The following is a 15,915-nucleotide window of genomic DNA, read 5'->3' on the forward strand; positions in this document are numbered from 1 at the left end:
GTGTGGTATGAAGTCCACGGATGAATGTGAAGTCAAGAATGATGAATTCCGCACATATGGTACACATTAGAGCTATTGCGTCACACTCTTAAGGCGGAGCCTAAGTGTGCACTGCAATTTTTCTATATCCTGTAATCACTTTTGTTGCGCACCAAGTGCCCATCATGACAGGAAAAATTTATTGGTTCGTGTTAGGTGGAACAGGTGCGATAACCTTCAAATTTCAGTAGTTGCTACAGGTTTTATTGCGATTAAAACATGATGGAAAAATTTGATGCCAGGGGTTGCTCCAGAAAGGAATGCAGGGTCTGTTAAGGATGGAACTGCAATGCTAAAGTGCTGTGTTTGAACAGAACTGTAGCAGCAGTCATGTCATTCCATGCTCCGTAACTTCAGGCACCTTATTTCGTTTTTTGATGCCAGTGCATGCAAGCCTTCTGTCTGCAATGAACCAGAATCGAAACATTACCGTAATGAAATAGCCTGCTTATAAGTTTAGTTTAGTCCATGGGGTTTAACGTCCCAAAGCGACTCAGGCTATCAGATACGGCGTAGTGAAAGGCTCTGGAAATTTCGACCACCAGGGATTCTTTCATGTGCACTGACATTACACAGCACACGAGCCTCTAGAATTTCGCCTCTATCGAATTAATGTTGGTTCGTGGCACAACAGCCTTTTGAAGCGCTTCATCCTTTTTATGTAGCTGTTGGGGCCAGATTACGTGCACTTTCTGTTTTATGCTATGGCATGTTATATGGTGGGCATACACATGGTTTTTATCGAAATGAACCGAGATAGGTATGGGAGCACATTCAGGTGGCTGGAAATAAATATGGCAACAAGAAAAACCTGTCTGCATTATTTGGGATATGTGTCAGCTGAGAATAAGCCTTCCAGAATAAGGAATGCATGCATATGAGAAAAAATGAAGCATCATTCAGTGCCAGGAGGTAACATTGCTGCAATCAATTTGCGGTAATTTACTTGCAGTTCTGGGGATTGCTTGCTGTAGCTTAACTCATATTGATGCCTGTTCCTTTTTTGCAGATTTTGAAAGCTGGAAGGATCATGAGGAAAAGATTGAGCTTGTCCACCTTGTTCTGTCAGGGGGTACAAAACATCTGGCATCTGGAGGGACAAAGAAGTATCTGGTTTGTCATCGCTCATGGTTATATGTGAAGACAGGAAGAGGTAAGCGCCAATCAAAGGTTCATGGTAGTGTGAAATTTGAGAGGAACTGCTTGGCGACAATGGATGTCGTTGAAAAAATGGAAATGTGGTAGTAGACTATCAAGCTGAACACTACAGCCATGAGAAAGAGCTACGGTGCCAGCCCTTGTCAATTGCTGACCATAAAGACATTGCATGCAAGCTGAAGCTGCAGGTTCCTCGTAGGGTTATTCTTTCAGATGCACGTTCGCCTGCCAGAGCTCCACTGGACAGGCTTCACCTTTTGACCTCATCCGAGGTTCAAAACATAAAGATGAAGTTTAATATTGGCAGTGAAGTGGAGAACGATCGTGATGACTATGTCAGTACACAGAAGGTGATCGTCGAGCTACAGGATCATGGTGCTTTGTTGTATGCAGAGGCAGACAAACTGACCGAAGGAGGCATTGGTGAGTTTGTGATGGCAATGATGAACACTACCCAGGGTGACATGCTGCTAAAGCATAGTCAAAGAGCAGTGTGTGTTGATTCAACTCATGGCACAATTCGCTATAAGCACCAACTTACAACTGTGATGGTGATAGGAAATGATGGGTCAGGCATTCCGTGTGCCTTCCTCCTCTCTTGTAGTGTGTCGGGGGATGTCATGGTAAGATGTTTTGCTGCTATCAGGGACAGGCTTGGCAGACGAGTTAGCTGTGGTGCATTCATCTCAGATGATGCACCAGCATATGCCAATGCATGGGCGAGGGTCATGGGGAACCCTGTGAAACGCCTGTTGTGTGTGTGGCACGCCAGACGGAACTGGAAGTGCAACATGACCAAGGTAACTGACAGCCAAAGCCGAGAAGTTGTGCAGGAGAAATTGAATGCATTGTGGACCAGCAGAAGCGAAGAGGACTTGCACAAGCAGCTGTCAGAGTTCCGTACTTTAAAGGAGTTTGTCGAGTGCGTTAAGTTTGTTGAGTACTTTGAGAGAGTATATGCTAAGCGCCCAGAACAGTGGGCTCTTTTCTACAGGCAGGACACCGGATTGACTACTAACAACTATCTTGAGTCAATGCATAACGAGCTCAAGAAAAGTTATTTGGGAGGGTTTCAGAACTGGCGGTTCGACAGGCTGCTGGTGTCTTTGATGAAATTGTCCACTGACCGGGTAATGAAACAGCTGATCTGTCAAGTGAAGTGCAGGGCAGACCATCACACAGCATACTGCTTCAAGAACCATGCTGCAAGAGTGGAAGTCTCCAAGTCTGGCGTGACCAGACTTTCTGGTGGAAAGTGGTCTGTGCAGTCGCGATCTGAAGAACGTTCTAACAACACTGTTGTCAGGAAGGACACACAGTGCTAAGGGTGCATGCTTAGCTGCCCTGAATGTAACACTTGTTTCCACAGGTCCCAGTGCAGCTGTAGGTATTTTTATCAGTGCATGAAAATGTGCCACCATATCTATGCAGTTGTGAAGTGGGAGCTGCGGAGAAGGGATGCAACTGTTCATGATCCGATCATTGAGGACCCATCTTCTGTTTTGGCATCTGCAGATGATCATTCATTCTCACTAAATGAACCTCCTGTTCACGAGTCAGTCAGTGAGGACACATCTGCAAATGATTCATTCCCAGTGGATGACCCTGCAGCACTATTTGAGAGCATTCAAGGTGACATGATTCAGTCACAAGACTCAAATGTGCTTGCAGGTGTTGGCATTAAGCTTGCTGCTCTTACACGCAAATTCAGTAAAAAAACATCAACTGACCCAAAAGTGGCAGCATTGGTGCGTGAATACTTTGGCAAACTTGCGCAGGTTGTCAGGGGGTGTGCCGACAAAGAGGAGGAACCACCTCAGCTTAGGCCACCTCCTGCCAATAAGCGACAAGAAAAGCAGTCAAGGTATTGACCCAAACGCAGCAATGCCACCGCTTCTACATCAGCTGAAACATGTTCTCAAGGGGAGCATGTGAGACAACAGCTTGAATATCAACAGGGTCCACCTATCCGCATCGCGAATTATGATCCATGTATCCACATTCTGAGAGAGCACGACTACGTAAAGCTCTCCTGAATACAATTACATCATGTGTTTTTGGTGTATGTTTTTTTTATGTTTCTGGTGTATGTTTTTCCTGTGGTCCCCTGGGAATTGCATCAGTGCAGCTTTACTGTGACAAGTATATTTTGCTACTGTAATGCAGTAAGCCTTAAAAAACCCTAAATATCTAGTACACTGAGATTAATCCAACTGTAACGGAGCCACTGATATTTGTCCCGGAAGTAAGAAATTTATATCTATTAAGGCTTTACTTTCTCATGTAAAGCTACCTAAATTGTACCTTAAACTGCTGATCTTGGCACTTCAGACAAGGTCTGCCCCTCTCCCTTGCATTTTATCTTATGGTGTGCGTCTTATTGATATGACTCGAGGCTAAGCTGATTTAAAGGAACAATGTACTGACTTTCGCATATTACGTTTCTTTAGCAGCAATCAAGAGCTACTTTCTCCACTAAACAAAAATCTCTGATTCGGAGGTCAGGGACACAGCAGAACAGTTTAACACCTAATTTTTCCATACGGTGGTCTCACTTTCTCGTTCGAGACAGGGACACTTCTGCTTCCACTCCGCCACGACGGCTCGTGCACTGTGCGATGTCAGTGCACGTTAAAGAACCCTAGGTGGTCGAAATTTCTGGAGCCCTCCACTGCGGCGTCCCTCGTAGCCTGAGTCGCTTTGGCATGTTAGACACCCAGAAACCATAAATCATCACTTTTTTGTAGCGTTTGGAGTCTGCAAACCCTTTTATGAATGCAACCACTGCCACACTGCCTAGGTGCCATGCAGTAGCAATATTGATTGTGACATTAACCGGGATGCATAGGTTTTTATTAAAACTAGAGTTGAGAATGCTAAGGCGGTTTTGAGAGTACTGTCAGTAAAATATCACGTTAAGGCAGGTACCAGGAACTGCTTTTGCCGGCTGTAGTGCTGGCATTGCTAGGCAAGCCACTAGCAGTATAGTGGCAGTCTACGTTTTTAAATACATTAAAAGAAATGCTCAGAAACTATGGTTAAACCATGTGAGAAACTACTACAGTAGGATAAAACTTAAAAAACTGCAGTTACTAACACTGGGCTATTGTCCACGGCGTAATGTATTACTCCACTGGCCAATCACAATGGTTGACGAAATCAGCTTGTTATTGCTTGACTACATAAGCAAGCCAGGCATCGCAATTCCAGAGCTAATTTTTTTGTAGCTGTGATTAGCCTTAGTTTAGAGAGCAAGAAAAGTTTAATACTGGGCTACTTTTTGTCACTACTTTTTTGTGATGTGCGGCGGTCCTGAATGGGGCGAGCTTCACTGCAGACTTAAATTGCATCCGACTATAGTTGCAAGACAGAAAAAACTTTAAGATAACTAAACCTTCAAGCAAAAATAAAAGAATTCTGTTTTGCAGTCCGTCTTCCTTATTAAGTGTAGTGTAATAACCCGAGATGTTGCTTAACGGCTTAGAAAGCTACAAGGTTTTAGGAAGCACTGCACAACCATTCGCTCTGGCACGGGTTCTTTTCAGTATAAAATGCAAATTTCTGCCAAAATTGTAAGTTCTCCTCTTGCTGTTATCGTAGGGAAAGATGTACACGATGGTTTGGTTTATGGATTTAATGTCCCATAGCGACTCGGGCTATGACGGATGCTGTAATGAAAGACTCCGGATAATCTCAACCACCTGGAGTTGTTTAATGTGCACGCACACTGCACAGTACACGGGTGCCTTGTGTTCTGCCTCTATCGAAATGCAGCCACTCTGACTGGGGTCAAACCAGAGTCGTCCAGCTCGGTAATCGAATGCCCTAACCACTAAGCCACCAGAGCGGGGAGATCTGCAAGAATATGCCAACATATCTATACTCTTTTCTGATGGTAGACTGTCCCTGTATGATATGAGGCCACAAAGTTTTAAATTAGCAGTTAGGACTACAATTATTTCATGTGATAAAGCTTGTTTCCTTTTCTACACTCTGAAATATATACTCTGTGGCGAAGAAGCTTGCCGAGGCACGTCTGGCTGCTACTGTGTGTTCACGAATATATACCCAGGGTTAAGCCACACCATTCACAAGCAATTGGCTGACATGCTTCCGTCTGCTCACCACCAAACTCCCTGAAGCTCCCCTGGCTGCCCCAGTCAGTTATTCAGAACCTGTGGCCCCAGTCTGAGCTGCAATCAATGCCACCTTGCATGCTGAGGCTATTGTGCAGCTGCTGCCTGCCCATATTTGTTTTATACAAGGGCTAACGTTAACCACGTGTTGGCTGTAGATTTTTTCTGAGGAAATAGCAAGCTAACTGATGTGTCAAGCATGAGTTACTCTAACCGGCAGGTGTCGTTTGTATGTGTTGCAATGTTTAAAGTGCGGTGCGAATAAAATGGCAAATTATATTCACTATCTGTGGTTTATGGGGGTTGTGTCGTAAAACAACCTGGGCCATGAGGGACGCCGCAGTTTAGGGCTCCGGAAATTTCGACCACCTGGGATTCTTTAATATGCAATGACTTCGCACAGTACACAGGCCTCTAGAATTTCGTCTCCATCAAATTTCAACTGCCAAGGCCAGGATTGAACCCACGTCTTTTGGGTCAGCATCCAAGCGCAATAACCAATGAGCAACCGCAGCAATTTCGCTAACTATTCAACTTTTCTATTATGTGCACGCCCCTAAATTTTAGACTATTTGTTTTCGTGTAACAAGTATGCAAATGCATAGAAATCTAAAAGAAGGGTACAGCAGCTATGGGGGATCATCAGTGACCTTCACGCTATGGGCATGATAAGGAAAGCGTTATTGGAGGGAGGATACTATAAAATGCACACTTGTGGAGTGTGGCATTTGTTTGGTAGCTTATCTTTTGGCGGCCAACACTGATATATGAAAGGAAAAAATAATTAAACAAAGCTGTCATTTAAACTTAGGCTGGGAATATGTTTGACAGCTGTCAAGTCAGGCAGCAGTTGAAAATTAAATTTGCTTTGTGTAATTGGAGGTATGGAATAGTTTTTTCATTAATATGAGCCTGCTGATATTTCATTTCATTTTATTACCTTAAAGACCCCTCGCGGGGTATTACATAAGGGGTGGGATTAGCAGAAAAGGCACAAAACAATGCCATTAGTGATCATGAACAAAAAATGTTCTTTAGATTGCTTGCAAATGATGAAGGACAGGTGATGTCGACGATATGCTGGGGAAGGCCGTTCCAATCTTTAGCTGCACGTGGGAAGAAGGAGGCTGAAAAAGTAACAGTTCGGGCACGTGGGCGAAAAACTTGAAGCGTGTGGCTAGTGCGATGAGAAATATATGATGCTGGCGTGATGTAAGGGGCACGGTTAAGTGATGAGTAAAAGAACTTGTGGTACAGTGATAGCGTGGCTATGCGACGACGAACGGAAAGAGGCGATAGTGCTGATTTGGTTTTTAAGGCTGAAACACTGACGTCGTAGGAGTAAGAAGAATGAATGAACCTTGTAGCGCGGTTTTGAACGGCTTCTAGATCGTTTACGAGGTTAATATGATGCGGGTCCCATATGGCGGATGCATATTGTTGAGAAAACGGCAGATAATTAAACACAGTTAAGAGTTCAGTATGCTTTCTGGAATTTGAAAACTCAGTACAGGTTTACATTTCAATTCTCAGTTCATGAAACTGCCACCTACTGAAAATGTTGCTGTTCATTATGTGTGCAGATCTGGTCTGGGGCCTTTTAAAAAGTTAGGCGTGTAACTGTCCTTATATTATGCACACCTCATCGTCATGGAAGGCAGCTCAGTCACGCTCTCACTCACATCCACTCAATCGCACTCACACTCATGACCACTCGTACTGACAGCCACTCGCTCACACACGCGACCACCCACTCACACTCCCGTTATCACACTTGTGTCACATGCATGCGATACGAGTGCACTCATGAGTGAGTGTGCTGACCTGTGATATTATGTAGGCTGTGGCATTAACTGGCCTGGGTGGTACACCAGTGAGAGGTGCCCCCAGTGCTGGCGCCACTTGTGCTCAAGTTGATTTTGTGTGCCATGAATTCTGCAGTGTGAATGGGCGACAGCCATTTAGAGTGTTTAGTTTGAAAAGTCTGTCCTGTCCCAGCAGTGTCTGTCTGTCTTGTTAAAAAGCATTAGTGGTCTCTGCTGTGTAAAAGTTGCTTACAGTGGGGGTCCTGCTTTCCAGTGGTGTGCTCAGTGTGTACAGTTGTAGTCTGCAGCCTAGTGGCACTAACTCGCCTGGGTGGTACGTGAGTGAGAGGTGCCCCAGTGCTGCCGCCACTTGTGGACAAGTTGCTCTTGTGTGGCATGAATGCCATGATGTGATGTGAGAGGTGCTGCTAGTGCTTGTGCCACTTGCATGGTGTGAACAGTTGTAATATGCTGTGACGACGCAGACATTTCTCATGTCTGCGGGTGGTTATCCACATTATCCAGGCGAATATTTGATGACATCCGGTCTGTCGATAGATAGTAAAAGCAGCCAAAAACTTTCCGGTCATCTTCAGATGCTTCGCCCCCTTGCATATTTGCAGTGCGGAAAAGCGCTTTGGCAGATGACAGCTCAAATATCGACTGGCGTTTCTTTGCATAAGCTTTCAATGGCTTCTCGAGCTGGCATAAATCAGTCCACATGTGCATTGTTTCAAGTGCGGAACGAAATTCGCTAGGCATTCGGTCTGTCAGTAGTAAAAGCAGCCAAAATCTCTTCCTGGTCACGTTCAAATGCTTCGCCCTCCTTGCACTTGTGCAGTGCAACGAAGCGATGTGGCAGCTGACTGTCTTAGTGAGTGCCTTGCTTTTCATGCTGCCTTCTCCGCACTTCGGCCGCTCGTATGTAAGCGCATCGTAATAGTAATTGAATCAAACCAGTTTAAAGTCGTGAATTGACACATGGGTTGCGAGGGACGCCGTATTGGAGGGCTTCGGATTAGTTTAGACCGCCCGGGGTTTTTATAGCATGTGCCAACATCGCGCACACCACACCGCAGTGACTGGTTCTGCATCCTAGTTTTCATGTTGCGTGCTGCCATGTTTGGCCGGTTTAAATGTTTGCGCACCTACGGTTAGTCATTAAACATTATACGAACCAGAATTTGTCAGAATTGTAACTTTGGCAGCTGGGGAAATGTGCCGCATGGTGTTGTATTTGTAATTCTAGGAGGAGACATTTCTGCTGTTCGCGATTTTGAGCGTATCAACTGGCAACATATCAAAAAGGTCTTAATGTATTCATAGTCTAGGGAAGTGGCACAAACAGGCCAGGATGTGATGCGAGAGAGGTGTTGCTAGTGCTGTTGCCACTTGTATGGTGTGAACAGGTGTAATATGATGTGACGACGCAGACATAGCAGATATTTCTCATGTCTGCGGGTGGTGGTGGGTCCGTCACACCTAACACTAAAACAAACCGTGCTTTCCCTTTTTGCATGGGTGGAAGTCGGACTGAGGGAATTTCTCACTACTTTTCCAAATGCCCTAAATGTATGCTTCGTTTCTTTTGCTTCATCTAAGGGCAAAACAGTTTTGGATAATTCTGTAGCTTGCGGTAACTGCGTAATAACCAGATGTGTAATGCCTGGCATCACATATTGTTTTTTCTTCATCTCCAAGCTTTTTTTCTCTTAGAGTTGTTCCTTTTTATAAGCACAATTTTCTTCCATTTGCATATTCAGGGGTACTTTGTAGGCAACCAAGGTATAGCTCTGGCACGAACAAATGCCTCAGTCAAACCAGTTCGTGTTTTTTAATTGTCTTGGTACCGATCAAAAACTTATTACAGCCTTGTGTTTTCTTTGCATGTTGGTCTTCGTCTTGTTTCAGAGGATTCCAAAACTTCCTGCTGTTTTATCGTGTTTTACCTTTCTTTTCTTTTCTCCTTTTGGCTATGGTAATTTTGTGGATGTATACTTGGTCATGCATGGTGTTTTGTAGCCGCTATGTGATATTACTGCTTCATGTTTTTCCCATTCTGAGGATATAATATATATTTCTGCATACACTGTTTTATTTTAACCCAACTGTGGTTTCATTGTGCAGTTATCTGTGCCGAATACATGATAGTCGCTTCTTTGCAAAGTGCTTACAACATGACCGTCTTGCCAGGACCTCCCTGTCAGGAACTTGTTTTTGATAGTATCAAATAAAGGAAGACATGACCACGTATTTTGTTGTATTATTTATTTGCACAAATCCAGGTTTGGATGTCCACAATAGGACAGAGAAGACAGGAGCACAATTCTGTTTCCTTAGCAGCACAGTACCCCAATTTCCAGTTCGGCTGCGCTTTTCACTGATTTCGGCTGAGAAGTGTTAGTGTAAACTTAATGAAAACACAAGCCCAGGGAGAACTGCGAGCCGGTAATTCATGTAGACAGCAAACATGCCGTCCTGCAGGACCAACAGCATCAAGTATTCTGTCGCCTGTTTTCATAAAGTTGCTCCCGCTACAACTGGGTGGGATTATTGTGAGAACAGAATCGTGCTTCGCAACCACATGATCACTTCACAAGAATACTTCTGCACACTGCAACCCTACATTACAGGTGTGAATGGAGCACATATGCACAGGTGTTTTTCATGCAGATATACTATTGTGTTGTCATTTTGATGACCAGCAAGCAGTTCTGCAGTTATTCTTTTACCTTTATTTGACCTCTCTTTCTTTGTTGCAACACACAGAAGAGAAACTCTGCCATGTTGTAGTGAGTTAGTGGCCATCTTATTTTTATTTTGAGGCCTAAATGGCGACAGAAGTGTTTGAAGAAACAGGAACACCTGATCGTGCAAACGGATGAAATGACTGCACCAGGTAATTTTGTAGAAACTTTTTCTACACACATGCGCTTATATATGCAAACACACATGGTGTTTCAAATTATTGAAAACAGAATTTTATTTGAGAAGCTACGAAAGGTACGTACATCTATGCAGGTTGATTATACAGCAAGGCGGATATTATGTACATATTAAAACAACGAAATGATTAACGGATATAAACTGAACTTCTTAACTTTTTGTTTTCAGAGCACAAGATTATACTGACAAATTGAAGACCTTCAACATAGCAGGCAAATTCAGTTTAAAACGCTTCTAAAACAGTGTCGTAATTTGTGATATAGACCATAAAAAACATCCATCCAACTCGTAAAAATTGCCTTTCCCGCACTACATGTTCATAAAAGGGCATTGCACGTGGCATCGTTACAGGAATTGCGCCTACATCACTTATGTTCTAAAGCCGCCCATTTTCAATATGCAACATGGGAAAAGAAAATTGAGTTCTCGGAACCTATTCTCATGTTCAATATCTCGAGGCCTGACGCAGGTTTTGAAATTTAAAAGCTGTGCTTGCATCTGATTTTGACGCCCGTCGATTTTGCAATATAGCCCCGTACCATGCCATTACACTCTGAACAACGTTCCCATGGAATCAGTAACCACCATCAAGTATTTAGGGGTTCACATAACATCAGACCTTTCTTGGAACCAATAGACGCGGTTATTAAAAGGGTCGTGACATGTTCTGCCAACAAATGATTTTACGTTAGAGCCACTAGCCGCGGATTTATTGACTATACGTAAAAAAAAAGGCGTACGGTCCTACGCGCACATTTCAGCTAGAAATTGCAATTAGAAGTTATCGGCTCTAAGCCCCTCCCCTCTGGCAGTGACGGCCATATTGATGCAGCCTGAGTGTTATCATAAATCGATAGCACTATCAACTCCAAAACTGCCGCGCACGGTCGGTGTGGAGCACAACACGCACCTACTCAAGTCCCGCTGTGGCACACTGTGGTGAAGTCTCCAAGATCCGGCAGAAGCTAGGCATAAAACAGAAGGACACAGGCCTTTGTTGCCTTTGTCCCCCGGTTGTGGGGTGTGGGCTCCTAATTCTCTCGCCAGCATCGTCCCTCCACACCCCTAGCCTGAAAATATGCAACCCACTGCCCTACCCTCACTATGTGCAGGTCAGGCGACCATTGGTTTATGTCATCACAGATCGAGGGTACGAGAGTGTTACCCGACTCCTGCATGATTCAGGATAACTTTAAAAAACTAAATTACTAATTACTTGCTGCACCAAATCAGCTCCTATATTGCCTACTTGTTCAGAGATGCTTAGCAAACAACATGCAATAAACAATTTGAGTCTGAAAAATGGTACCATGACCCCTTTAACAAACCATCGAAAGTATCTGGATTCCTTACATGCAACCTTTGTTTAGCAAAAACAGACACAATGCTTTTAACATAAAATTCATTAGTGTGCTCGAAGTGGAATATACCTCCTTGATTTGGAACAGACATCACAGATACTTAGTAACAAAACTGGAGCCTGCAGAATGAGCCTGCCCAATTTATATATAAGAATTACTGAGTGTAAAAGAAATAAAACAAATATCTGAACTTACCTCTGCTCGAAAGACGGCTAATATTTTCCATTCTGTCTTTTTTCCACAAACAATAGCATAGTCATTCTTCCTTTGCTAGGTGCCATATCACGCCGACCTGTCATGTTTTTACCTGCATTGATCAACTGAAAGAGGAATGCACCTTTCCTCAATCTATTTGCTTTTTTCATTCACCTCTCTTCCACCCCATTCGTCAATGGAATCAGCTGCCTGTTACCATTGCATGTGCCATTGATCATGATAAATTTGAAGCCAGTCTGAAATGTTACCTCCAGCTATAGTCTTGACCCTTTCATTTTTCTGTACCTTTTGTGCAAACAATGCACTCAAATGAACATGACTGTCTACTGCTATCTACCTTTATATTTAAGTGATAGCGTTAATGGCCCCCTTCTCCAGAACATCTGGTGTCAGCATTGTGAGCAAAAAAAAACAGGCATGGCTCTAGCAGGTGCTCCCTACATAGCAACCTAGGAGGCAGGTGGGCCACGTGACCATGCGATGTCATTACAACCTGCCAACCGGATAGTGAGCAGACTGCCCACCGTGGCAGGTGGCAGTTAAATGAATGATTGGTCGCTTGGGAAGAGCAAGTGGGGCCTCAGAAGGCCCACCACTGGGGGAACCTGCCATCGCAGGGCAGTGGCGCATCGCTGCACCACTGCGCCAGGAGCGGTATGACGACTCCCAGGGATCTATGAATGTAGAGAATGACCTTCTGTATATATGAGAATTAACTTATTATGCTGTTTGAGGCTAAAGGTGAACATAAAACCTTATACGCAATTTGTTTCTCTACTTCCGGTATTCAGTTTGTTCCAGTTTATACCAGCAAGGTTCAGGTCACCAGCCATGATAATTTTACTTCCAAACGTGCTTGAGCATATATTAGAACCAAGATATGTTTCTCCAAAATTCTAAATTGTGTAGATGATATCCACATGTAAGAGACATTCTTGCAGATGCAGCTTGCACCACACAGCTTCAACACCAGGAACAGGAACACCAGGAACAGAGGAAGATAAGCTTTGTTTAAAAGATGCAATGGCCCCTTCCCTTGACTCTACTTCTCTGCACACAATCACATACCTGAGTGGAACAGCTGCAGTCTTGCTTGCATGGCAAAACGGCATCCAACTTTGTCATGCATCGTACTAACCTTCCCCTAGCTGAACCACATTGTGCATCCCGTCGTCTTTATAAAGACCGCGGTCGAACCACAGCTGTTAATTTGACTGACCTCCCGCAAGCCATAAGTTGCTGGAATAATATTTCTGATCACACCGATTCATAACCCTGCAGTCTTAAAGTGCTGCCATGCTTTTCTTGGTTTATTATGCACTGTTTTGCACTTGGTTAGTCATGTTTTAAATGTTCCTATAAAAAGCAGAATATAATGTCTTGTGTACTATTCTCCAAAGCCTTATATTGTACTACATATAGTTTTCTGTGCCATGTGCAGTTCTGTAACTTCTTTCCCTACACACTTGCGTATTGTGTACTCCATTTATGGTGAAGCTTCAGAAGTTTGAAAAAAAATATGGACATACGATTGCAATAGTGGGTAATGTGAAATTTGAGTGCAGCCCTTCAAACGCCACTTGCCACTGCTGGCAGGCGACGTGTTATGCTGCTAGCCACCTTCGGGTTGCCCATTCCTCCACTCTATCCCTGGCAGGTGGCGTTCCGCTCTGCTACTACCTGCCATGCCAAGGGTGGAGGATTGGGCAATCAGTTATGCAGACTGTGCCAAAGACGCTGAATGCAGGAACATGCGCTCAAGAGCTTCTCTCTAAAAAAGTGATGTCCTATATGTATGCCGCTTTTTTCTGTCCTTCGCCTTCTGTATATGCCCTCCTCACGAAATACTCCTATTTGAAACCTGTGAGTGTTTTGACTAAATGAATCTCCTATTGAGAATTCATCAGGAAAGGGCAATGGTTTGGTTTATGGGGTTTAACGTCCCAAAGCGACTCAAGCTATGAGAGACGTCGTAGTGAAGGGCTCCGGAAATTTCGACCACCTGGGGTTCTTTAACGTGCACTGGCATCGCACAGTACATGGGTCTCCAGAATTTCACCTCCATCGAAATTCGACCGCCGTGGCCGGGGTCGAACCCAAGTCTTTCGGGCCAGCAGCTGAGCGCCATAACCACTCAGCCACCGCGGCGGCCGGGGAAGGGCAACGATTGCTTTGACTAGGTGCACAGCAATTTAGAGCACAGTTACAGCATAGAAGTTCAATGCATGAGGAATTAAATGGCGAGGCAGTACAAGCAACATCAGCCCCGATCCTTTTGCGGTCTAACCAATAAAACAGTCCCAAAATACGCGTTGGAAGGTGGTGGAAACACCTATGGTTGTATTAGCACAGTTGTAATTGCTGTGCATTTTTCAAATGACAACGTATGTGATCCCCACGCATAGCAATGCGTGGAAGAGTGAAAACTTCGCTGTGCAGTCGATATGACAGTAGAACTTCTTGGTACACTTAAATATTGGCACCTCATAAACAGTAGCCCAAAACAGCCCATTAATTTCTTTGCAAAATCATGTTGACTCAGCCCATGATGTCATCTAGGAATGTCTGAGACAGAAAGGTGCTGCGGTAAGTGTATGCAGACATCATAAGCGCAAGGTGATACCTAGCTGTGTACTTTGGTTCGTAGCGCTTTTCACTTTTATTTGCCGACGAGAATTACATGGGTAGTGGCGCCTTGTTAGGCTAAGGCTTGCTGCCTTTGACTTGGCCGTCAAAGGCAATGCTATGTGCAGTATTGAAAACAATAAAATGCCTTATTGTTAAACCTAAAAACTAGCAGGCCTACCAATATCCCGAACTCTCCGCGATATCCTGGCGTGATCGTTCACGCTGCGTACTGGTGAACGATCCTACAGTTTCGCTGTGGCACTATTATAGATTGAAGCGGAACTAAACGCCGGGAATTCACATCCACATAACTTCCAGTGCAAAGTAGCAGGCACGCATGACAGGCAAGGCGAAAGACTCACTGCACAGTTCTTTAACTGACACAACATTCAGTGCAAAGTAGCATGCAGACGCGGCAGGCAACACGAAAGGCTCGCTGCACTTCAATTCACACACGGAACTGAAACATCCAATGCTTGGTGTAACTCACCGGACCTGACGTTTGAAATTAATGAGCACCAGTGACGTCAAAGGCTTGCATTTCGTGCGCTGCTCATCTTCCAACATTACAAAAACAGCCTGCTGGTACTTAATGCAAGTAAAAGCAAAGCTTTCCTCCGCTCTTGCGCTCGTTGCTCACGCACTTGCTTGTCACGCAAGGCCAGCTACTAAACTTCTGTGCCACATTTCCAACAATAGCACGCATTGAATCACTTGGTATACCTGAAACGTTCACTTGCGTTTCGTATGCTGGCGTCTTGCGAACTATTCGCGATGTTTTGAAATGTAACACAAGCACAATGGAGGCGGCCATCTTGTCTACCGCTTCTTGGTCCCCTAGCGGTCGACGCAAGCACTGCCATAGCGAGCTTATTTGAAAACAAAACAAAAAAAATCATGTCAAAATGCATGCCAGCACTATTACATCCTCGCATTTTAGTTTTGGCAACACTTAATGACGTACACACCCCAAGTAGCCAAGATTTCACAACTATATAAATGATTTTCGCGTTTGTAAGTTCGTAAACAAATTTGGCTGCTGATGATGATACTAGCCAAACAGCGCTTTTTGGCATAAATGGCGCGGCATTTGAAAACGTTTGCGCCATGTTTGGGCCAGTGCAGACGACGGGTGTCGCGCAGCATTTGAAAAAGTGCTAACACAGATGATTCATGTCGCAGTGGTTTTTATAAGGCAGCGCGGCAAGCGAAACGCGCAGTGTTAGACACGGCGCCGGTGAGGCGCCATCTTTCGATGCTTCTCTTTTCCCTATGCTCGCGAAAGGCGCCCTTCCAAATTATTCAAAAGGAAGTGCTCTGGGGCTAAATGGCGGTGTCGACAGAGCGAAAAATGCTCGATAAAACCATGTATATATTACCAAAGACCGGCCTAAGGTGCACAAATTGTCGTCAAAGCAGTACAGACACATTTCGGCTGTACGTTCTGTGTAAGCACGAGACTAGTGAATATAAACTGCCATGTAGAATATGATTACGTCTAGTAAATAATTGCAATGAATTTCTTATTCTCGTTCCGCTGTCCAGCATCCGAATAGCAAAGTGTGCTAGTGCAATTATGTACACATTATGTACGCTTACAAAACCAATTAGAATTACAAGATTTTT

General features: G+C 44.2%; 1 long non-coding RNA gene across 1 annotated transcript; it reads right to left on the reverse strand.

Moving 5' to 3' along the window:
- Nucleotides 1-255: 255 nt before the first annotated feature.
- Nucleotides 256-15,093, reverse strand: LOC144103925 (uncharacterized). Its single transcript, XR_013308377.1, has 3 exons — nt 14,780-15,093; nt 11,641-11,765; nt 256-441 (listed from the first exon to the last, which is right to left on the reverse strand). It is a non-coding gene; the product is annotated as an uncharacterized LOC144103925 (long non-coding RNA).
- Between the last annotated feature and the right edge of the window lie 822 nt (nt 15,094-15,915).

Source organism: Amblyomma americanum, chromosome 1, assembly GCF_052857255.1.
Source record: "Amblyomma americanum isolate KBUSLIRL-KWMA chromosome 1, ASM5285725v1, whole genome shotgun sequence".
Classification (NCBI taxonomy): Eukaryota; Metazoa; Arthropoda; class Arachnida; order Ixodida; family Ixodidae; genus Amblyomma; species Amblyomma americanum.